General features: G+C 43.0%; 1 protein-coding gene and 1 pseudogene across 1 annotated transcript in view; both read left to right on the forward strand.

Annotated features, from left to right (window-relative positions):
- Nucleotides 1–23760, forward strand: part of PDE8A (phosphodiesterase 8A) — a 172380-nt gene that overhangs the window by 32864 nt on the left and 115756 nt on the right. The gene's annotated exons all lie outside the window — the stretch shown is intronic.
- On the forward strand, nucleotides 1740–22242 carry LOC121105492 (annotated as a pseudogene).

Genomic DNA, 23760 nt, shown 5'->3' on the forward strand with positions numbered 1-23760 from the left:
CTTCCCCTACCCTTGCTTTTGTTTACATCGAATGATATAATCACATGCTTTTTCTTTGGAATTACTGGAGTGACATGGTCTGATTGGATTTTGCGTATATTTTAAAACTTTGCATTTCTAAAATCTGCTTGTTATAGGTAATTTTTAAAAAAAGTTAAAAATATACAGTTGGCTATAAACAAAGTGGGCATTAGGGGTGCTGACCCCTGCCTGTCTAAAAGTCCTGTATAACTGTGACTCTCCAAAGCAAACTACTTATAGTCTACTTTTGACTGGAAGTCTTATCGATCACTTAAATAGTTGATTACACATATTTCAAAAAATTTTTTTTGGTAGGCTCCACTTCCAGTGTGGAGCCCAACATGGGGGCTTTTCTTGAACTCACAACCCTGAGGTCAAGACCCTGAGCTGAGAGAAGAAAGGGAAGAATGAAGGGGGGCTGTCATCAGTATGGGGGAATGAACTACCACGAGTTCCATGGACTCTGGGAAACAAACTGAGGGCTTCAGAGGGAGTGTGGATGTGGGGATGGGCTAGCCCGCGTGATGGGTATAAGGAGGGCACATATTGATGGAGCACTGGGTGTTATACGTTAAATAATGAATCATGGACACTACATCAAAACTAAGATGTACTGTATGGTGACGAACATAATAAAAATTATTATTAAAAAGTAGTCGTCCACTTAACTGACTGTTAACTGCCCAGCCACCCCCTCTAATTACACACATATTTTAGGGAAAAGAAACTGGATTAAGGAAATCATATAAGGAAGAGAAAATACTTTACAATACTGTAGTATATTCATTGAAAAAAATTTTGTTATAAGTGGGATTTGGAGTTTAAACCCATGTTGTTTGGGTGTCTGGGTGGCTTAGTCGGTCCACATGTCTGACTCTCCCTTGGTTTTGGCTCAGATCATGACTCAGGGTCATGAGATGGAGCCCTTGCATCAGGCTCTGTGCTCAGTGAGGAGTCTGCTTAAGAGTCTCTCTCCCTCTGTCTCCCTGCTCATGCACACATGCCCTCTGTCTTTCATAAATAAGTAATCCATGCTGTTCAAGTGTCAGTTACTGTGAATTCAGTCTTGTAGTAATTTGAAATTCAGTTTTCTTTTCTGTATTCATGAGTGAAAGCAAAGTCATATATAGTACGTTACTATATATACCCTAACAAGAACCCTATTAACGTTTTATATTAATTTGTATATAATATATATATTGATAACTCCTTGCATTCTTTTTCATTGCATGTGTAGGAAAATTTAAATGTTAAATATAAGTTTTAAACAAATACTTACTATATAGTTTTATATCCTGACTTCTAAATTTAATAATAAATTTAGGAACTATCTTCCCATGTCATTAAAATTTCTTCAAAAACATCATTTATATGACGCATACTAAAGTGCTGCCATGTATGTTCTTCCTTATATAAGCTGCTTATGCATATCTGTGATCATATCCTTAGATTCTACTTCTAAAATAAAAACCTATTTTTAAGTCTTAATTCTTAAAAAACAATTCTTGTTTTGGGCAGGCTTTCAGGCATTTTGAGCAGTATATAATGAAAAGCATTATATTTTAAACATTTTTATTTATAAACTTGGCTCAGGTAGTTAAAATGTTACATTTTCATTTTTTTGGAATTTTATTCCTTAGTGGGACCTTCAACTTTACCATATCCAACTTTCTTATTTTATGGAGGAGGAAATTGAAGCCCTAAGGGATTTAAGAGCCATGTCCGAGATCACGCTGCAAGTATTGGCAAGGCTGGAACAAGTACCTGAACCTGGCACTTGCCCCTTACCCCGGTACCTTTATACTGCTGGGAAGTGGACTCTGGTCATTGCACTGAGCTGCCTGGGCATCAGACTCTTCCGCACAACTGTCCAGTTCAGGTTTGCAATGTGTCCTCTTGTCCAGTGGCTTTATTATATAGAAGCAGCAAAGAAATTGAACACCTGGAATTCCTGAGCTTGGACATCATTACGGAGTTGCTTGATTATTATAAAATGGTTCTGTTTTCATTTTATTTTATTTTTAAAGATTTTATTTATTTATTTGACAGAGACAGAGACAGCCAGCGAGAGAGGGAACACAAGCAGGGGAGTGGGAGAGGAAGAAGCAGGCTCATAGTGGAGAGCCTGATGGGGCTCCGATCCTAAACGCTGGGATCACGCCCTGAGCGGAAGGCAGATGTTTAACCGCGCGCCACCCAGGCGCCCTGTTTTCATTTTAAAGCCGTGTACAGACGTGTTTTTCTTCACTTTGTAACATATACATTTGAGTTGGAGTTGGCATGCAGTCAAACCTACGTTAGTTACGTAGTCATTACTACATTGGAGCAGCTTCCTCTGCTGCCCTAATATTTTAGATAAAAGCAGGAAGTCTTGTTCCCTTTTCCTCCCTCAGCCTTCATGTCATGTCTTTTGTTATTCTAGTGTTAAGAAACAGGATCTTGAAAAGCCAAAGATTCCAAATGAGCTGAGCTGTAGTAAAGCCTTGCCTTGGGGTGAAGGCAGGCATGGGGTCAGCCTGGCGCTGGGTCCAGCAGTATTTACAAAAGGCTAGAACACTGTGTGGTGAAAATTGATAATTGACAATATGAACAAACTTATTTTAATACTGACAAAAATACAAGACGACTTCCATTAGACTTTTAAAAAAGATTTTATTTATTTATTTGATAGAGACAGAGGGAGAGAGCCTAAGCAGAGAGAGGGAGAAGCAGACTTCACGAATAGGGAGCCCGATGTGGGCTGCTCAATCCCCAGGACCCTGAGATCATGACCTGAGCTGAAGGCAGACGCCAACCAACTGAGCCACCCCGGCCCCATTCCATTAGACATTAATCTCTACAGTGAGATGAGTTTTCAGAGTACGAGCTTGCGAAATGTGTTGGTGGCCTTTCTTCTAGTCTCACTTCTTCTCCATGACAGGCATTCCTCAGTTCTCCATCTACATGGAAAACTCTAGTTTGGTAAGTTTTACATGATTGAGAGGTCGCTTGATTTTATCATATAATAAAGTATTGGGTCACTACAGTTGCTCATTCAGCACACCTCTATCTGGTGCTTACCCGGGCCAGGAAGCGTGCTAGGATTTGCAGGTAATGTGAGATGAGGAAGATGTAGCCTTCCTTTTCAGATGATGCGCCTCCTTAGAGAGTATCGCTTGCCTCTAATTGTCTTTTCTGTCTCCTGGTTCTGCAGTGCTTGTTCGAAATCTGAACACAGCATGTCTGTGATAATCGCCAAAGAGGGCCTGGGAATTGGAATCCGAAGATGTGGGTTTGAATTTGGCTTTGGTACTTAACTGTGAGCTGGGGCAAATCATGTGACTTGTCTGTGAGCCACGGTTCCTTGTATGTAAAGCGAGCACGTAAGAGAAGGTATGTAGGAGATGCCTTCTAATCTGTTATACACCATTGAAGTGGCAAATGTTTTCTTGTTTCTCTTCGCTTATTGATCAGAATAATATTTTCTCACCAGTGGTTCAGAAGAGAAGGAAGCTCTGTTACAATCCTTTCAGTGCTGCCGAATATACTGATAATGGAAAAATAAACAGGGGTGCACTGATTTTTCTGGCCTGTAAACCAAAAACAGTTTTCAGTGCCAAAAGCTGTGTTTGTCTTGAGAGGCCAAGAATATTTCTGCAGTGTAGGACTGCTTCAGATCCCACGGTGAATCTCTTGGGTAATCACAGGGTTTTGGTTTAGGTTCAGTTGTTTATAGGCTCGCTTGCTACAGTGCAGTTTGCTCACCGTGCTCAGTTTCTGCTGGCGTAAATAACAAGTTGGCTGGAGGTGGTCCTCTGGTCAGGGCTAATATGAATTGAACTTGTTCTTCAGTGTGCAGGCACTGGCCAGTTGGAGCAGCGCGCATGTCCCGTAGCCATGCTCTAGAAAGCCCCTGACCATGACACTCTACACAGGGCCCTGGCTCTTCCCACCAGATTGTTTGGAGTCAGGTGAAAGGTGGCATGAGAGTTTGCCCCTGCCCCCACCATTCATAGCCTTCTTGACTACTGCAGATCCACCCTGCTAAAGTGGGCTACCTTTCCTGTTATTTTTCCCCAGGAGGAAATTTTGGAATGTCTACTCCACCTAAGCTATTCTTCTGTAAAACAAGTCTTCAGGCTGCATTTCTCTGTCCCAGATCACCAGAACCAACATGCAGAGGGCCAGGGATCTGCCCACAAGCAGAGGTTCAGAGAAGGGGCAGAGTGATCAGATGCTAGTCTGATTGTGTCCTTCCCTGCTTAAAATCCTCTGTGGCCCCCAGTATCAAATTCAGACTCTTTAACCTACCGAGCCCAGCACGCATGTGGCTTCCACCCCTCCAGCTTCATCCCACGCCACGGTGGGCAATCCTCCAGTACTCACACTTCCAGGGACGAATGACCTCTGACTTTGACTGTGCAGTTTTCTCACAAGTGCTCTGCTGAGAATTTCTCCCCAACTTAATCAGCAGAAGTAGAAAAGAACGCTGATGAAGGTAGAGCTCAAGAAGAAAGTAGGTAGGTAACTGTTGGAGGAAGTATTTTATGTCTGGAAGAAATGCCCTGAGATTTCTGTGTTTGTGTATTCCATTACAAGAGAGGGAAAGAGAAGATTAAGATAGGGATGAAGGGGTCAAACTGTCAATGTCCTGTCTGACCAGAGGATAGAGAGGTCCCTGTGGGCTATTCTGGAACAGTGTTCGCCTCCTGGCTGCTGCACTGTGACCCTGGGGACGGGGAGCTGAAGAAGGAGCAGAGAATGGGTAGCCTCTGGGCTGGAGGAGGTGCTGGTAGCTGACACAGCCTGTTTTTGCTAAGTACCTGGGGGTCCGAGGCTGCAGAAGTGGCTCCTGCCTTAGTGGGCACCTGAAGAAATTACTCTTTATTGCAAATAAAAGAGCTTGGATCTGACGGTAAGGTGCTGAGTGTCAGGTTGGGGACAAATGTGCTTTTCTATGATCAGTTTGATTCCTATTTTGGTCTAGCTTGTTTCCTACTTTAACTTACTCACGTGAGGTCACTAACCTGGAAATCAACTAAGATTGATGTAACATAACAGTAAAGCTATCACGTATTGAATGTTTACTATGTACCTGGTACTGTTCTAAGTACTTTATGTGTATTAACTAATGTAGTCCTTATGAAAATCCTTTAAGGTTCACTTCAGAGTAAGAGTCGAGCCAAGTGGGAGGTTGCACAGTATGCCCAAGGTTTCACAGCCGTGATCGGAGCGCCAGATTCAAACCCAGTGGCCTGGTTCCTGAGTCCATACTAGACTTGCAATTTCTATATTTTCATTTTATTTTTTGAGGTTCTTTGATGTCATGATTTGTTGTTGTTGTTTATTTGTTTGTTTTTTCAGACAGCTTTCCTGATTGGTCAGGATTCTTTGACTGTTGACATCAACCATCAAGTCAAACCAGCTGAGGCCAGAAGTGAAACTTATGGGCCACTATAAATTGGCTTATAAAACCACAGCACGGAAGGACAGGGTATGCCAGCTCTGGGGCAAACAAAGTGAGGACTCGCCTCCTCCCTTGCTCGAGATAGTGTCCTCTTCATTTTCGTGGCTGTTTTTTTCTGCTTGGCAGGAAAAGTGCCCACTAACAGCTGTTGGCCTCACATTTAAAGTTTCTTCAATGGAGAGGACTGAGCCTCTGCCTTTAATTCCAGTATAGGAGTCCCTGGGAAAGTACAAAATGGGCCTGGCAGGCACCTGCAGCCAGTGGGTGGCTTCCCTGATGGCACAGCGTTCACAGCCCCGGGCGGAGGAGCAGCTCTGACAGGAAGGGACTGCTGCTCAGAGCAAGAGCTGCCCCTGAACTGGGGTCCAGTCCAAACCCCAAATGCTTCTTGGTTAAGAATGAGTACCACTTGTATGTGTAAGGAGAGTTACTGTTCCTGATTTTCATTCTGGGGCAGTTGCTGGTGTCTCTGAGTTATCAGAGAAACTTTCCATTTATTCTGTTTGCTAAGAGAAGAATGGATAACAACTTGTGGGAAAATTTCAACAAGTTTTGAAATAGGAAGGGCTTCCAGTTGACCTCCCTTACTTGTACAGTCTGCCCAAGAGATGTGCAAGGACTCTGCTATTGCTCATTACTTCTCTTTGTCCAGTCCTTTCATAGTTAGGACGCGTTCTTGATTCTGTTTTTGCCTTCCACTGGTAAGCAAGATCATTGTATCCTGTGTTTTTGTGTTTCTGTTTCGTTGGCTAACTGTAACTTGGGTAAGCTCATCCAACCTTGTGGGCTTTAATTTTTTCACCTGTTGGATAGGCTGACTATTGTAACAAACCCCCAAAATATGCAAAAGTCTTAACCTTGACAGAAGTTTCTCTAGTCACATAAAAATTTAAAATAGTGTTCCTGATCACAGTGGAAGACCTCCCTCTAAGTGGCAATTCAGGACCAAGGCTCCTTCCATCTCTGCCATCTCCAAACACATGGCCCCCTCACGGTCACTGTGCATCTCTGCACATGGGCAAGCATGCAGAAGGGGCAAGAGATGAAGGGTGTTGGGGGTGCAGTGCCAGACCTGAAGGTGGTCCATGTTCATTTTTCACATTCCATCGGCCACTTGGCCACGCCTAAGTTCACTGAATGCTGGGAAATACAACTCTATCTATGTGCCTTGGGAGAAGAGGAACTCTGGGTTTGGAGCAGTTTGCCAGTCTTTGCCGTACTCTTGGTAACATCTGTAATTTTTCCTTTTCTTCATTCCCATGCACAGCAGTAAGTTTGTGTGGGATTGAGCCCACTCCTAGTTCCTTGGTGGTCCCTAACATCCTCCTTGCCCCAGGTATTGGGTCAGCATTAGATATATAATCCAGGCCTAAGTCCTGTTCCTCTGGTCCCAGTTACTAGTTCCTCGGTAGTCATGTGATCGAAATGGTCTCAACCACACTGCGGAGTGAGTGGGGGCATCTTCCCCTCCTCCAGTGAGGACAAAGCCAACTCCTGGGTGGGAACAAACTCAGCTTGCAGAGTCACAGAGCCGGGGTCCTGCTGAACCTTGCCTGAAGCTCACGAGACCTCACTCTCAGCTTTGCATTTACATGAGCGATAAATCTATGTATAATAATTTGAGGTTAATTTTCTTTACTTACAACCAAAAGCTTCCTAACTGATACAGCCTGTGAAATGAAAGGGGAACAGGGAGAAAGAAAGGTAGAGCCTGGATCTCTAAGTTCTGCTGCTTTTTATTGCTAGCATGTCTGTGATGTTTCTTTGAATACCCGGCCACCCAGGCAGGGTCTGAATTGATGTTAGCCTTGTTTGACTTTCCAATTTCCTGAATTATAGCTGGGATAACTATAACATTCTAATTTTTTCTGCCTTGGACAATGATGTCTCTTGGATCGAATGGTATATAATTTCATTGACATATCAATTATGACCTTTTATTTGTCTTCTACCAGATTGAACAGAACATAGTTGATGTGCTTTCTTTTCCCCATGTTTCATTTTAGTAACTTCTTAGAAATCAGCTTTTTCATCAAGAAAGTGTATGGAATAGGTTGATCATACACATTGTAAAGTGCATTTGGTTTGTTGCCGAATATTATCTGTATATCATATAGGAATCCTTTATTTCTTTTTTTTTTCTTTTTTTTTTTTTTTTTTAAAGATTTTTTATTTATTTATGTGACAGAGAGACAGCCAGCGAGAGAGGGAACACAGCAGGGGGAGTGGGAGAGGAAGAAGCAGGCTCATAGCGGAGGAGCCCGATGTGGGACTCGATCCCGGTACGCCGGGATCACGCCCTGAGCCGAAGGCAGACGCTCTAACGACTGCGCTACCCAGGCGCCCCTGGAATCCTTTATTTCTTGAATTAGAATGTTCTAGGCCCTTTTGGAATTTGAACAGTTTGTCAAATTTGTTGATTTTATAGCCCCTCCATCTTGAAAAAAATGCCATATGGTCTTCCTGAAAGAACATTTTTTTTTTTAAGATTTTATTTATTTGACAGACAGCCAGTGAGAGAGGGAACACAAGCAGGGGGAGTGGGAGAGGAAGAAGCAGGCTCCCAGTGGAGGAGCCTGATGTGGGGCTCGATCCCAGAACGCCGGGATCACGCCCTGAGCCGAAGGCAGACGCTTAACAACTGCGCCACCCAGGCGCCCCATGAAAGAACATTTTGAGAGAATTACGTGGTATTCAATAAGGCAGTTGGAAAGAAGCTATTAAGTATTTCGGAATTGTTGCACAAGAAGCTAATTTGCCATTTAAGAATGCTAAGAAGCCATCAGCGCAGCACACAGACACCTCATAAAGCTATGGTGGCAAATGTAAACTGTGAAAGCCCAGCCTGACTCAGCCCTTTCAGGATATGGAGAACAGCAGAGGGGTGACAAAACTGCATCATTAGAACTGCCCTGCCTTGCTTTGTTTCAAAAGGATTTGAGGTAATTTAAAGAATACTTAGAGTAAGATACAGATGAACAGAGAAGGGAATTGGGGCGAGTGGAACACAGCGGGTAGGCTAAACAGTTAAGTCAGGAGTCAGGTCATGCATGTCAATGCATGCCACAGAGACTTGCCTGGTTGCTGGGGGGGGGTCCCCCACATTTGGCTCTGAGCTTCCATAGCCTCAACACACAGGAAAACAGTCCCAGAATTCCTGAGATTAGCATAAGCTAGTGCCTCACGAGAAGTATAGTTTCTGAGCCGAGGCCTTAAGAAATTACTCTTCTAGGCCCTTTTTAAGGGATGAGGATCTCAGCAATGTTCCCATGATAAACGTGGTAGTGAGCGCCCCTCAGTGCAAGCTGGGGGCAGAATGCTATACATGGACTTCGGGGTGGGTGGCACAGCCAGTGGGCCCAGCACCCTGCTAATTTGACTCAGGAATTAAAATTTAGTCTGGGAGGATGTGGTATTAGCAATGTTTAATTTTGGCCAATTTTATTTACAAGTGGAGTTCAGTCTTTTCCCAAATCAACCATTTGTAATTTCTCTTTTGTATACTGTCTGTTACTTTGGCCTTTTTGTATTAGAGAACTGGAGGGTTTTCAATTCAGGAATTTAAAAAAGTTAAGGAATATTATTAATCCATTTGTCATTTGTAACAAATAACTTTTTTTTTTCTAGTTTGCCTTCTACAGTTGCTTGTTTTGTTTTTAGGATTGCTCACTGAAATAGGAGGGAGTAAGTGCTGAGAGTGGGAGGTGGGCTGAGCTTGGGGGGAACATTCGGAGTAGCCCCTTTGAGGAGGGGAGAGACTGGTCAGGGCTCTCGAGAAGGCACCGGGCAGCACCTGGCAGCCAGCTGCGGGGTGGACAGCCGCATCTGTAGGCCGCGCTGCGGGGTGTGTGATCTCTTCTTCGGTAGCGTTTGGGGGGAGCGGGCCGATCTGAAGTGGACTTTTGCTCCGCTCACGATGTCCGCTAGCTGCCGACGCGGTGGTACGAGCGAGCACGAGCGTGAGGGCTGTGGGCTCGGGTATGAGGGCAGCCGCCGCACAGGGAGAGGCCTGGGGGCTAGGAGAGCTGCGGAGAGCAGGCCTGGCAGCTTTGGCAGCTTGGGGGAAAGGCGCCAGAGGACATGAGCCCAGTGCCTGTGCGCAGAGCCGCCCGCACAGGGGACTCCGACAGCAGTGCTCCTGCTAGGAGTGAAGGCTGCAGAAGCCCGCGCGGAAAGACTAGCAGAACGACTTAGGCCCTTAGAAACCAGCACAGGGGCCCTGAGAGGGAAGTGGGGGGGGGGCGGTTTCGTGTGCTGGTCATGTTGCATCTTGATCTGGGTGCTGCTTGTACAGGTGTGTTCTGTTTGTGAAAATTTATCCATTAATGCGCTTACATACTTTTCTCTGTGTTCGATAAAATGTAACAAAATGAATGAGAAAGAGAAGGGGGGAAAGAGAGAGAGAGAGAGTACACTTTGGTGCCAGACCACCTGTTTTCAAATCTCAGCTCTTTATAGCCAGTTTATAGCTGTGGGGCTTTGGGAAAATTACTCAGTCTCTCTGTGCCTCAGATTTCAAATAATGTAAAATGAAAATAATAATTACACCTGTATCTTAGCAGTGCTGTAAGGAGTAAATGAATTGATTAATGTCAAGCACTCTGAATTGTGTATAGCACATAGTATACACTCCCTAATGTTGCCTGTTATTAGTTATTTCTCTTAACAGTGGTTATTATGAATTCGAATAGATACGAGGAAGACTTGATGCACTGGGCACTTCTGGTCCATTGAGAGCCGGTGAGCATTCTGCCAGATGAAGTCCTGAGTGTAGCTGTGCTTTGGTGCCTGGAGTGGAGGGGGGTGGGCTGTAGGTCGCAGTCACAGTTAAAGTGAAGGAACAGTGAGTTGGTGGTGGTCTTGCCATATGAACCATGATATTGCCCAGGATGACAGTAGGATTTGCAGTGGAGGAGACTGAGCTTGAGGTCAAGGTCCCATGGCATTGCTGAATGGTGTGTGTCTCAGGCCCTGAGGTGGAGGGGCTGGGAGTGCCGGGGGGGCATCCGAAGCTGCCTTCCTCTGGTGGAGGGGCCTGGGTGAGGGCAGCTGTGGCCTGTATGAGTCTTACTCAGGGCTTTTCCAGGAGTCTCGGTGCCTTGGTGCCTGTGCAGTTAGTGGCCCAGAAAGGTGTCAGAAGCCAGGTGATATTTGATGTGTTTGACAGTGAAATATAGGTTAATTGTATCTGCTTTAATATATCTTCAGAATTCCACTCTCATTCTGCTGATAGCTGTAACAGTCTGCCTGGCTCCCTGTCACCACCCTTCTCCTTGAACCTTAGTTAGGTTTGTAACACCAGACCCCTCCGCCTCCTCACTGGATAACCACCTGACCCCTACCCCAATTCAGTTAGAGGAAATTATTACAAGTCCCTCTAGTTCCACACTCTGGGACTTAGTCCCATTTCTAATACCTGGACCTTGTTGCCGTGGACCTATTCCTGTCGTAAATTCTACTGTCCGGTATGGGTCTTGCTCTTCTAGCCTAGCCTGGCCACCTGCCAGGGCCCCGGTTTCCCCACAGTGAAGGCCTCCTTTGCATTCATCCTTTCCTTTTCTGATCCCAGGTTCACGGATGAGGTCCTACCACCGTACATGGACTTCCTCTCCACACTGACATGTCTGCCTGAATCTTCTGCTACCACCCTCAGCCTACCCCACCCCATCCTGCCCTTGCTTGCTGAGCCACCCGCCTTTTGCTGAATCTCCTAAAGCGGTGTCTGCCAGCATTGTTTGTTGGGGATACAGTGCTCTTCCTGACGAAGGGAGCCTCCCTGTCCCGGTGTCTGAGCAGCCAGGCACCTACTCCACCTTAGTAAGCCTGTGAGATTGCCCAGCCACCTCCTCCCCGGCCAGTCTGTCCTTTGTCTTCAGGGCTCCTGTTTTGACAATGGGCACATGGGAGGGACAGGTTTTGAGTCCTGTAAAAAGAAAAAGGAAGGAAGTGTCCTTCACACAATTTCTGCCCCCTTTTCCTTGTTCTTCCTGGGGTGTCTCTGTGTTTGTGTGTGATGTTTTGTTGTTTAGGGGCGGGGGATGTTCATAGTGGAGAAGGGTGGGCGGTTTGAAGAGCGGTTTTTACTTTGTGCCTCGGCAAAGAAGTCTAAAAAGCTAGCCTGGAGAGCATTCTAGCTCTCTCCTCTCTGCCTTCTAATATCATACAAGTGACATAAAAACTCACCTCTTTTCTAAGTGACTATTAGAAAGCCATTTGGGGCTGCAGGTGATCTGGAATATTTTATAATCAGACCAAAAAATACTGTCCCTAAATGTTTGTTTCTTATGACCTGGAAATAAGGATGTTACAGATCTCTCTTTGTAATGGAATTTATTGTCTTAAGCCTTTACCCATTGTAAAATTTAGGAATTTGGGGTGGTAAATAATGAAATTCATGTAAAGGAGTATATGTGGGGAGTTCAGGCCAGAGAAAGGACCCTTAGTCCTTGTTTTTTTCATGGCCAATTTTCATCAAAAGTTTAGATTTTCTCTGGACTATGATAGGTTATTCTGTTATGACAAAAACCAGCCAAACAAGAAACAAATGTTGTATGCTGTTAGTAGGAATGTAAATTGGTAAAATTACTTTGGAAGACTGTCTGGCAATATTTACTTAAGTCCAACATAGGCATGTTTTACCCACCAATTCTCCTCCTAGGTATACACCCAACAGAGAGGTGTATGTATGTTCACCAAAGTCATATACTAGAATGTTCATAGCAGTGGTACTCATAGTAGCTAGAATCAAGAAGTAACTCGAGTCCATGAAAAGAGTAAGTTGTGGAATAAGCATATAGCGAACTACTCTGTGGCAGGAAAAATGGAAGAACCATGGCTACCCGTGGCAGCGTGGATGAGTTTCACAAGCAAGGATTGGGTGAACGAAGCCAGGCAGAAAAGATTCCATATGCTGTATTATATGATTTATACAAAGTTCAAAATCAGGCAGAGGTGTGGTTTTGGGAGTCAAAATGGTGCTGACCTTAGGGGAAGAGGGCAGAGAGTGACTTGGAGAAGGCCTAAGGGTTTCCGTGTTTGGTAGTGTTTGATTTCTTGACCTGGATGGTAATTATGTGGGTGGGTTCGTTTTGTGACAATTCACCAAGCTACATACTTATGACTTATATTCTTTTCTGTGAGTATGTTAACCTTTGGGAAAAATTTGTATTAAAAACCTCAGTATGTTCTATTTGAGCCAGAGTTTTCATGAATGTGTCTGTCCCTCTGGTCCTCGGACTTGGCGTGTACTATTGCCTCAGTCTAAAGTACTTTTTTACTTTCTTTTCACTCAATTCCTGTTCCGTCTTTGGGTCTCCCTTCCCCACACATGCAGGGTCCAGGTCCCCACTGTATGCTCTGTCGGCACCCTGTTCTGGAGCACAGCTCGGATTTCATGTCGCTGAGTCTTTGATCGCCTCTCCTCCCGTTCTGCAAGCTCGAGGAGAGTAGAGAGGCTGGGCCCGACTCTGCCAGCCCTGTGCCTCCCCAGGGCCCACACCCCCTGGTAGTTAATAAATGAATGAACCGAATGGACTGACTGCAGAGAGAGCTGCTTTTTTCTTGACCCCTTTCCAAGTTAGTTTGGGGAAGGGCGAGCTTGAAGGAGCTCTGAGGTTGAAACCCTTCTGAAGTTGCATGGAACGTTGTCGAGACTGTAGTGACTTCCATAGCCTTAACGTGTGACCTGCAGGAAAACTTCTCCGCTGAAAGAGCAATGTTGGCTAGTCAGTCGGTGTCCCTTAACCTAGTTCTGTGTTCTGTGCCCACTAGTCATGTTCTTGAGAACAAACAGTTTATATATGATGACTTCATTTGTTCTGGCTTTTCTCATGACAATCCTAAGGTCAAGCCTATTTTAAGCCTGAGAAATATGTCCTGGAAGTTAGTTCCAGAGTCCCTATTTCCTTTTTCTTTCCTTAGCATGGAAATCTTGGCCGTCTTCCCCATCCCTGCCCCCCCGAACTGTTCTCAGAAACAACTTTCAAAGTAACGTAAATATCCTCTATGTTGATTTTGTGTGTGTGTGTGCACTTTAGTTGTACTTTTTCACCTAGATCTGGGGAAACAGCACGTTCTCACTTACCATTCTAACCTGACAGAAGGAACCGCAAAGCCCTGCTCAGATGGACCCAGAAAGAGGAAGAATTTAAGACAGTACATTTGCACTTTATTTGTTGGGTGATTTTTGTCGGGTGTTTTCCTCTTCTGTGAAGTGGTTGGGAGATGGGCTTTGGAGCCTGACACTATGGTTATTCTGAGTCCCAGCCCTGCCATCCCCTGCTTTCTGACCTGTAGCAAGTCACGTAACCTCTCTGGGCCTAAGGTTTTTCTTTGTAACATGTAACAAGATTGTATTAAATTATGAATGTAAAACAATCTGTTCAATGCTTAAAAAGTTGTAAACACTTAACAAAGAGTAGTTACCTAAAATGGAAGATTCAATTTTTTTTTAAAATATTTTATTTATTTATTTGACAGAGATAGAGACAGCCAGCGAGAGAGGGAGCACAAGCAGGGGGAGTGGGAGAGGAAGAAGCAGGCTCATAGTGGAGGAGCCTGATGTGGGGCTCGATCCCACAATGCCGGGATCACGCCCTGAGCCGAAGGCAGACGCTTAACTGCTGTGCCACCCAGGCGCCCCGGAAGATTCAATTTTGTTGTTTGAAAAAGACTGGTTTTAACTTATAGTATCTGTTAGACTTTAAAAATTAGATTAGGGCTTTCTTTCTAAGAACATATTTGGAAATTAATTTTGTGATTTATAAATGATTATACAATACCTGATCATACGATTTACCCTTGGGAACAAGGAAGGAAATATAGTAGCATTACAGTGGTTCATATGCTACCCCCCCCCACCCCTTTTCTCTGAAAACAAATAAGAGAGAAATTTGGAGCATCTGATCCACTGTTAACTCTAATGATTGTTTCCTGAAGAACAGTCCCATCCAGAGTCACGCAGAAATCTGGGATATGAATTGGAGCTTTGAGGTCTTGTCATTTTTTTCCTTCCTTCAGCGATTTCTGGTTGCTTAGCATTAAGGGCCACACTAATGACGCTGCGTTTGTTGGTGAGCAAAGGGGGAAGCGGAGAGGTGCTTCACAAGGGATAGAAGATGGTATTTACATACATAATTTGCAGATTTGGACCTTAGAAGCTTTGGTTCTGATGGGCTGGATGGAGAAATTTCAAGGTCAGAAGGGCTTTGAGGTATGGTAGAAAGAAGGGACTTTCTGTATCCTGCTTTAACTACTGTGCAACTTGAAAAAGTTGATCCTTTCTCTATCATTTTTCTCGATTTTTCTTATTTGCAGAATAGGAATAGTTCTACCTGATAGAGTTTTTTGAGAGGATCGGGATAACCTTTGACACCCTTTTCCTAAGAGACTGTGAGATACGTGTAAAGAGTTTTTATTTGCTCTTTCTTTTTCCATTTAACCTTATCGTCTGCTCTGACAAGAATAAAGGAATTGTTTAAAGAATTCTCTGTAATTAGCCAACTTACTATTTTGAAATATTTTGTTGTGGAGAATTTACAATTTGTATAAAAGGAGAGAAAAGGGTGTTACATTTGTTGTGTAACAAATCACCCCAAAATTCTGTGGGTCAGGAATTTGAGAACTGCTTGGGTGGGCGGCTCTGTTCATGGTCTCGTGTGAGGTTGCAGCTAGGTGTTGGCTTGGGCTGCAGCCATCCAAGGGCTTGACTGGGCCAGAGGATTCGCTTCCAAGGTGGTTCCCTCATGAGGCTGGCTAAGTGAGTGCCAGATGTCTTGGGTGGGGGCCCAGCTCCTCTTGATGTGGGCCGTCTTCACGGGGCTGCTCAAGTGTCTTCAAGACATATTAGCTGGCTTCCCCCAGAGACAGTGATCCTGTACACGAGCACCGAAGATTACAGTGCCCTTTCTGACCTACTCTGGGAACTTGTGTATGGTCGGTTCGGCCATATTTTATTGGTTACATAGTAAATCTGCCCTCGTTCAGCTAAGGAAGAGACCATGCAAGATCTTGTGATGATCACTGCATCTTTAATTCATTAATGGTTGCTAATGGTAATATTCCATCGTTCCTTCCTCTTTTAATACTGAAATACTTTATAAAGAGAAACTTGCCCTCATTAACTATGTGATAAAATTTAATAGCATACATAGGACAATGCTTTTTTCTTGCCCTTCATTTACCAGTTTGCAGAATAAGGATTTGGTTCTCTAGCGGCCTTCAAAGGGGACCAGTTAAATTGTATTTTTTTTTGAATCCTTATGAACTCAAGGATTTTAACATATTTGATGTGTTTCAGCCTTTTGCATTTAATCTGTTTTGATGTGCAGATATTGTACCCCTGTTAGATAAGTAGCATACTAAACGTATTACTCTTTACCTCGCTCTGCGCACTTAACAGTATATCCTTGAGATCATGCCATCGTTGTATGGACAGGAATTCCTCTTCAAGAATTGAGATCTAATTCATATACTCACCCCATTAAAGTGTACAGTTAAGTGTTTTCTTAGTGGTAATGGTTGCACAACTTTATGAATACACTATCTTGCATAATTCTAGAATATTTTCATCACAGAAACTCTGTAGCCATTAGCAGTCAGCCTCCATTCACTCCGGCCCCTCTCACCAGCGCCCAAACCCCTGGCAAACCCCAGTGTGCCTTCTGTCTCTTTGGATCTGCCCATTCTGGACATTTCATTTCATTTTATTTATTTTTTAAATAGTTTTTATTTATTTGAGAGAGCGTAAGCAAGAGAGAACATGAGTGAGGGGAGGGACAGAGGGAGAGGGAGGAGCAGGCTCCCTGGGGCTCGATCCCAGGACCCTGAGATCATGACCTGAGCCGAAGTCAGACACTTAACTGAGAGCCTCCCAAGTGCCCCTGGACATTTCATTCTAATGGAATCATACACTTTCTGGCCTTTGTGTCTGGCTTCTCTTACGTAGCATCATGTTTTCCAGGTTCATCCATGTTGTAGTTTGCCCCGGTTGCTCTTTTGTTTTTGGAGTGGCACACTGCTCCTGGGCCAGTCCACCGCACCTTACTTAGCCAACCAGCCTCTGTTGGTGCACAACTGGATTGTTTCTAGATTTATTACTAGATGGCCTTGTGCATATATTATTTATTATTATTATTATTATTATTATTATTATTATTATTATTGGCCAGTGTACCCTTTGGATAGATTCCTACAAATGGGATTGCTGGGCTAAAGGATAAGTGCATATGTAATTTTGCTAGTTGTTGCTGAATTCCCCCCTATAGGGGTTGTACCATTTCGCATTTTTCACAAGCAGGGTATCAGAAATTCTGTTTCCCTACTGTTTTGCTTCAGAGTAGGATTTTGTGGTATCTCACTGTAGTTTTGACATTTTATTTGTATTTCTCATATAATGATTGATATTATTGGACATCTATCTTTTCACATGGTTAAGGGTCATTTATGTTTTTCTGTGAATTGTTGTTCTGTTCTTCTAGAGCCCTTCTCCAAAGGGTTGTCTTTTTCTTCCATTTTTGGATGCCATTTCTCTATTACACATATTTTAATCATTTTCCTTCTTACTTTGCTGAAGGTGTCTTGTCATTCAAATTGTAAAATTTTTGTGTAATTCTGGTGATACTTTTTCTTATTGTGTCTGGAGTTTAAGTCATAGTGGGAAAGTTTCCCTCATTGCGAGGTTGTTAAATATTTACCCATGTACACATCCTGGTGTGTGAAGAATAGATCCATTTCCCCCCCATACTGCTACTGAATTATTCCCAGCACCATTTATTAATAAGTCTGTTTTCCCCACTGTTTTGACATGCTACCTTTATGATAAATTTCATATAAAATTGGATCCATTTGTGGATTTTCTATTCTTTTCCATTAGTCTCTATGTCTAATTGTGTGCCATTGCTATGCTTTTTTTTTTTTTTTTTTAAGACTATTAGAGAGAGCACGCGCTCATGAGCACGAGTGGGGGTGCGGTAGGAAGAGGGAGAAGCAGACTCCCTGCTGAGCAGTGAGCCCAACTGGGACTCAGTCTGAGGACCCTGGGATCATACTTGAGCTGAAGTTAACTGACTGAGCCAGCCAGGTGCCCTTGCTATGCTTTTTAAATATCTGGTAAGGCTAACCTTCCTCATTTCTTTCCTTATTCTTACTTATTTGTTACAGATGAACTTTATAATCTGCTTGTTTAGCTCTGGAAAAAAAAAACTTGAAGTTATTTTTTTGGGGTTGTGTTAAATTTATAGATTAGTACAGGGGGGACTGACATCTTTATGATGTTTGTGTATTGCTACCCAAGAATATGGTATGTCTTTCCATTTGCTCGTATTTGTTGTTTTTTGGGGCAGCATTTTTATACCTCTCTTCAGAGGTTCTTCTTATGCTTCTGCTTAGATATTTTATTACTTTTTTGCTTTCATAAGTAGGGTTTTCTCTTCACTGTATTTTCTAACAGAATTCCCCTTTTGTAATTGAAGCCTATTGATTTTGATATATTTGTTGTGTAGCCTTCTAAATCTCTGATTTGTCATACTTTATCAATTCTTTTGAGTTTTCCAGACATATCATTATATTATTTGTGAATAGAGTTTTACTTCTTTCCCAATTCTTAGAACACTAATTGCAGTCTCTTATCTAGTTGCATTGGATAGCATCTCCAGGGCAGTGTTAGCACCGTAGAAAACTGTTACTGTATAATTCTAATTGTGAGAATAGTTGCATAGAAAAAAATATTAAATGGTGTTTGAAAAAGGAAACCTGAGTCTTCATCATCGTGTGATACTGCTGTATCAACATCTGGTTATAGGGTTTGCTGTGATGGGGGCAAACATCCTTGCCTAGCTTCAGTGAAATGCCTCAGTGACATACGTCACTTCAGCTCACAGTGTGTTGGGTAGACCTAGTCAGCGGCCTGACTGTAAGGAGTAGGGAGGGTAACCCTCCAGTGTGTCAAGAAAGAGGAGAACCAGATACGGGTAAGCATTTAAAGGTCTCTGCCACAGTTGAGGACCTCTTTTAGTGCTAATTCTTTAAAATTTTCAGTTTCTTCTATAGTTACTGGCCTGTTCTGGTTTTATTCTACTTTTATAAATTTGTTTATTTCCAGAAAATTGTTGATGTCATTAAGATTTTAAGCTATATTTGCAACGTATCTTGAATAAGCATGGTTTGATGGGCATTTCAAAATGATGACCTTGATTTTATATCTCCATAAAGCTGGGGATAAAATCACTATGGCTACTCTGGAAAAATGGGTCACAGGGGCACAAAAGTAGCAGCGGACTAACCAGGTTTCTGCTGCTGTCCAGTCGGAGAGGTCGTCTGTGTGTATGTGGCAGTAGCCGTAGGTGTGGAGGGATGTGGGCAAACTCGGTATATTTTGGAGGTGGAATCTAGTGGTGCTATACCGAGGAGCAGGCAGGCTGTTTCTTGCTGTTTCAGACAAGATAAGGTATTTATGCCAGATGTAGGTCAACACACTGGTTTCTTAATTGAGAATATCTTGCTGTTTTCTTTTTTTTTTGTGTGGTTAATTCACATGCTGGCTTAAACTCTTCATTTTATCGTGGGCCAGTGACTATAGGCCCATGGGCCACACTGTCAGTCGTAGGGTACCAAGTCTACTATTTCCATGGTAGGACATGCCAAGATTTTATTTAACCAGTCTCTTACTGGTGGACATTTAGATGGTTAGCACACCTTGCCCCAACACCCCTGCCCCAAATCTTCTTTGACATTAGAAGTAAGTCCTATTGCTATGAAATCCTATTTATACAATTACGTGTACACTTTTTGTGACTGTTTAGGACTGTTCCTGGGAAAAAATAAAGATTTTGGAACATATGACAAACTAATCTCCAGAAAACTTGTTACCCACTTACAGAGACAAATTTTTGCTATCCTTTTTTTTTTCCAAAAAATCTTTGCTATTTTAGATGACAAATAGCATTATTTGAATATCTATTTCTTTGATTACTAGTAAGATTGAATTTTTGTCATGTGTATTTTGGAGTTGATATTTCCTTTGCCAATTCTCTATGGTCTTCTTTTTTTCTTTTTTTTAAGATTTTATTTATTTATTGAGAGAGAGCACAAGTGCGAGCCGGGCGGGGGAGGGGCAGAGGGCAAGGGAGAAGCAGACTCCCTGCTGAGCAGGGAGCCAGACCACGTGGGGCCCGATCCCAGGACCCTGAGATCATGACCTGAGCTGAAGGCAGATGCTTAACTGACTGAGCCACCCAAGTGCCCTCAATTCTTTATGTTCTTTGATTATTTTTATTTTGGAATATAAGTACCATTTATGAAGGATATTAGTCTTTGACCCTATAATGGCAATATTTTTCTCCATTTTTAAAATAGAGTTTCATTTTTTTGCTTCATGTAGAAAGTTGTCCTTTTTCCAGAGGCTGCTAGCAGCATAGTTCCTTGTGTGGGGGTGGTCATGGCTCCTGGCTTCCTTGTCTCAAGAGGCCGGCCTCCACAGGCAGCGTGTTCCCTGAGTCCACCATGCTGGGGGAGGGGGGGAGACTTGGGAATTCAAAGCTCTTGTGTCAAGGAAATTTGCATGGGTGATAGAGGATATTAAGGGATTATTTTTTATTTAGTTAGTTGTAGTGGAATTGTGGTTGTGAGGAGAAGTCTGTACATACACTAAAGTATTTCAGGGTGAAAAATGTCAGAGAGTTGCTTTAAAAAACTATAGCACTCTCTTCGCCACATCTACTGTGAGAAAGGATAAAGACCATTCTCAGCAGTCAGACTGTCGACATTCCAGAAAATGTTGACATCACTCTGAAGGGACGCACTGTTATTGTGAAGGGCCCCAGAGGAACCCTGTGGGGGGGACTTCAATCACTTCAGTGTAGGGTTCAGTCTCCTCAGAAAGAGGAGGCTCTGAGTTGACAAATGGTGGGGAAATAGTATGAATTGTAGCCAGTTCTTTTCTGTCTGTAGTCACGTATGGAATGTGATTAAGGGCATTAAACTGGGCTTCCATTACAAGATGAGGTCCATGTAGGCTCTCTTCCCCATCAGTGTTATTTGGGAGAATGGTTCTCTTGTTGAAATTCAAAATTTCAAGGTGAAAAATACACCTGCAGGGTTTGGCTGAGGCCAGGTGTTGCTTGTTCAGTGTCTCAAGCCCAGGAAGATGAGTTAATGCTTGAAGGAAATGACGTTGAACTTGTATCAAACTCAGTTGCTTGGATTCAGCAAGCCACAACAGTTAGAAACAAGGATATCAGAACATTTTTGGGTGGTGTCTATGTTTCTGAAAATGGAACAGTTCAGCAGGCTGGTGAGTAAGATTTAAGTTGTTCCTCTGTAGAAACAGTAAGATGCCAGATGATTTTTCAAACTTATTCGTGATATTTTATTATTAAGATTTTTTCATTATACATTTATTTTAATAATACAGGTTCAAAGTGGCAGGTAAAGCATAAAATCTCTAACTGCCTCCTTTTTTTTGTTTTTTTTGCTTTATTTTGTTTCCAAGTGTTTAAATTCCAGTTAGTTAGCATACAGTGTATCATTAGTTGCAGGTACAGGTAGAATTTCGTGATGCAGCACTTGCGTGCGACACCCGGTGCTCCTCCCCACAAGTGCCCTCCTTAATCCTCATTCCGTGTGATATCTTACAGATGCAATAAAAGCTGTATTGATTTGGGGCTTTTTCTTAAACCAGTAATTCTTTCCAACTATTTGGCAAGTAAACCATTCAGAAATTTAAACAAAACAAAACAACCCCTCCCCAAACTATAGCAAAAAAGGGATAGATGTAGCAAGTGTGTCAAAATTATAGTAATTGAATCTGGGTGACGGGCATATGGAGGCTCTTTATACTATTCTTTATTTTTGTGTATGTTTGTAAACTTTCATAATAAGACATTTTGGAAAAGCTCTTGGGTCTTTGGAGGGCTTGGTGTGGGGGGCGGCTCTTTAGAGTCCTTGTGGCCGGGGTCCTCTAGACCCTTTCTCCTGGCACTGTGCAGGTGATGTGGTGATTCAGACCAGAAATGGAGCCCCCATTAAAGTCAGGGACGAGGCCAAGAAGGAGGCTCATTATTGCCTCTTTATTTAAATGTCCACAGCCATTTGCAAATAATACATATTCTCTCTCAGGTACAAAGTTCTAAGTATATCAGTTAAATTAAGCTTATTAATCTTCCAAATCCTGTCTGTGTTTATTTTGTATGTGCCCAGTCTGCGGAAGAAGGAGAGTGGCATTTTGAAGTCCTCCGCCATAGTTGTGGTTTTGGCCGCTTTCTCCTTGTACTTCTCACAATTTGGGGCTTAAACAAAAAGCTATTTTTAAATTTTGAAATAATTTCAGACTTACAGAAAAGTTGGAAAAAATGTAGTGCAAAGAATTCCTGATACTCCTCACACAGATTGCCCAAATGTTCCCATTTTACCGTGTGCTGTTACCATTTATTCTCTGTCTGTATCTGTATTATTATTTTTGGAATCATTTGAAAGTAAATTGCAGACACGATGTCCCTTTACCCTTGAATACTTCAGTATGTATTTCCTCAAAACAAGGACGTTTTTTATAATCAATACTTATCTCAAAATCATGAAATTAATATTGTTACAATACTGTTACTTATTCCATAAATCTTACTCAAATTTCACCAGTTGTCTCACTAATTTCCCTTATAACAAATGAAAAATTATTATTTTTAAAGATTTGCCTACCCATTTGAGAAAGAGAGAGAGAGCATGAGTGGGAGGGACAGATGGAGAGGGAGAGAGAATCCCAAGCAGACTTCTCGCTGAGCATGGAGCCCGACGTAGGGCTCGATCCCACAACACTGAGATCAGGACCCAAGCCGAAACCAAGTGTTGGATGCCCAACTGACTGCACTACCCAGGCACCCCAAGGGAAATTGTTTTTTAATCTAGGATTCAATCCAAGATCACCCATGTACTTGTCATGTCTCTTGCGTCTTTAATCAGAGAATGTCCCTTGGTGTTTATATTGGGATCTAGACATTTTGGAAGAGCACAGGCCAGTTATTTGTAGAATTTCCTTATTTTAGCTTTGTCTGCTGTTTCCCCAGGATAGATTCAGGTTATGCATTTTTGGCTGGAATACCACAGACATGATGTTATGGCCTTCTCGGTGCATCATACCGGACAGCACATTATGTCCCTTTTTCCATTCCTGCTGCTGTTCACTGGGATTCCTTGATTAAGATGGTATCTTGTGGGTTTCCTCACTATTTCCTTTTTCTCATTAAACTTTCACCAACTAGTTTTATCATCCATCGATGATTTTTGCCTGAAACATTTATTACCATAATGGTTACCAAATGGTGAGTTTTAAATCCTGGCTAGTGTGTTTTGACTTGCTAGATTGTTATTCAGCAACTTGCAGTCAGCCTTAGGTCTTTTAATTGAGATATACAATGGCGTTATGGCCAAGAGCAGTTGTACTCCAACATCAGTCCAGACACATGCATGCGTGCTTCACATTTCTCCTTAGAGAAGACCTGGCTGGCTCCAGTTCTACGCCTCCTGTGGTTTGGGTACCAAGCTGCCTCTGCCTGTCCGCTGCCCTCTCAGCTCCAGCACTATTCCACAGCCTAGCAGTGACGTCTGGGTATGGGGTACTGGGAGTGGTTTCGTGTGATGTCTGTGGCACAGAACCTAGCGTATCAACTAGAAGAAACCAGCTGAGGCTGCTTTTTTCAGAAGGGTCTGTGGCAGCGTAGCATGTCATGGATTTCCATCTAATGGAGTCTGGGGAAGATTTGTCCATTTTATTGAATGGCAGATAGATGCGCACGTTTTCGTGCTCAAGGGAAGGAGTGTGTAGAGGAGAGATTGCTGGTTAGACAGAGGGGACTGTTGTTGGGATCCTTGCAGAGGGGGTCTTAGGTGTAGGATGAGCTCTGGGCAAGAGGAAGGACATTTCTTTTAGGAAGACATTGGAAGAAAGGAAGTGTACTTGGAAGTGAATGCCACCATTTTTGCAGGTTAGGAGTAGGCACAAATTTTAAGGAGTTGTTATTGCCTGATTGCTTTATTTTTCTTTATGAAATAGAAGTGTGGTCCTATCGTAAGAGTGGGGGGACACAAACTGTGAAGACCTCATTGAATAGGCAAAGAGTTGTGGGGAGATAAGAGCTATCTGGGGACTATAGAAAGATTTCCAAGCACCTGGGGGTGGAGACATGCATACTTGGTGGCCTTAGTCTACAAAGCTGTGTGGTTTTCTCCAGTAGTGCCCAGCATCTCAGGTGTAGAAACATAGGAAATGAACAGTTGGGTTGATTAGGGCACATAATTTGCCCCAC

This window comes from Ursus maritimus, unplaced genomic scaffold, assembly GCF_017311325.1.
Source record: "Ursus maritimus isolate PB19 unplaced genomic scaffold, ASM1731132v1 scaffold_27, whole genome shotgun sequence".
Classification (NCBI taxonomy): domain Eukaryota; kingdom Metazoa; phylum Chordata; class Mammalia; order Carnivora; family Ursidae; genus Ursus; species Ursus maritimus.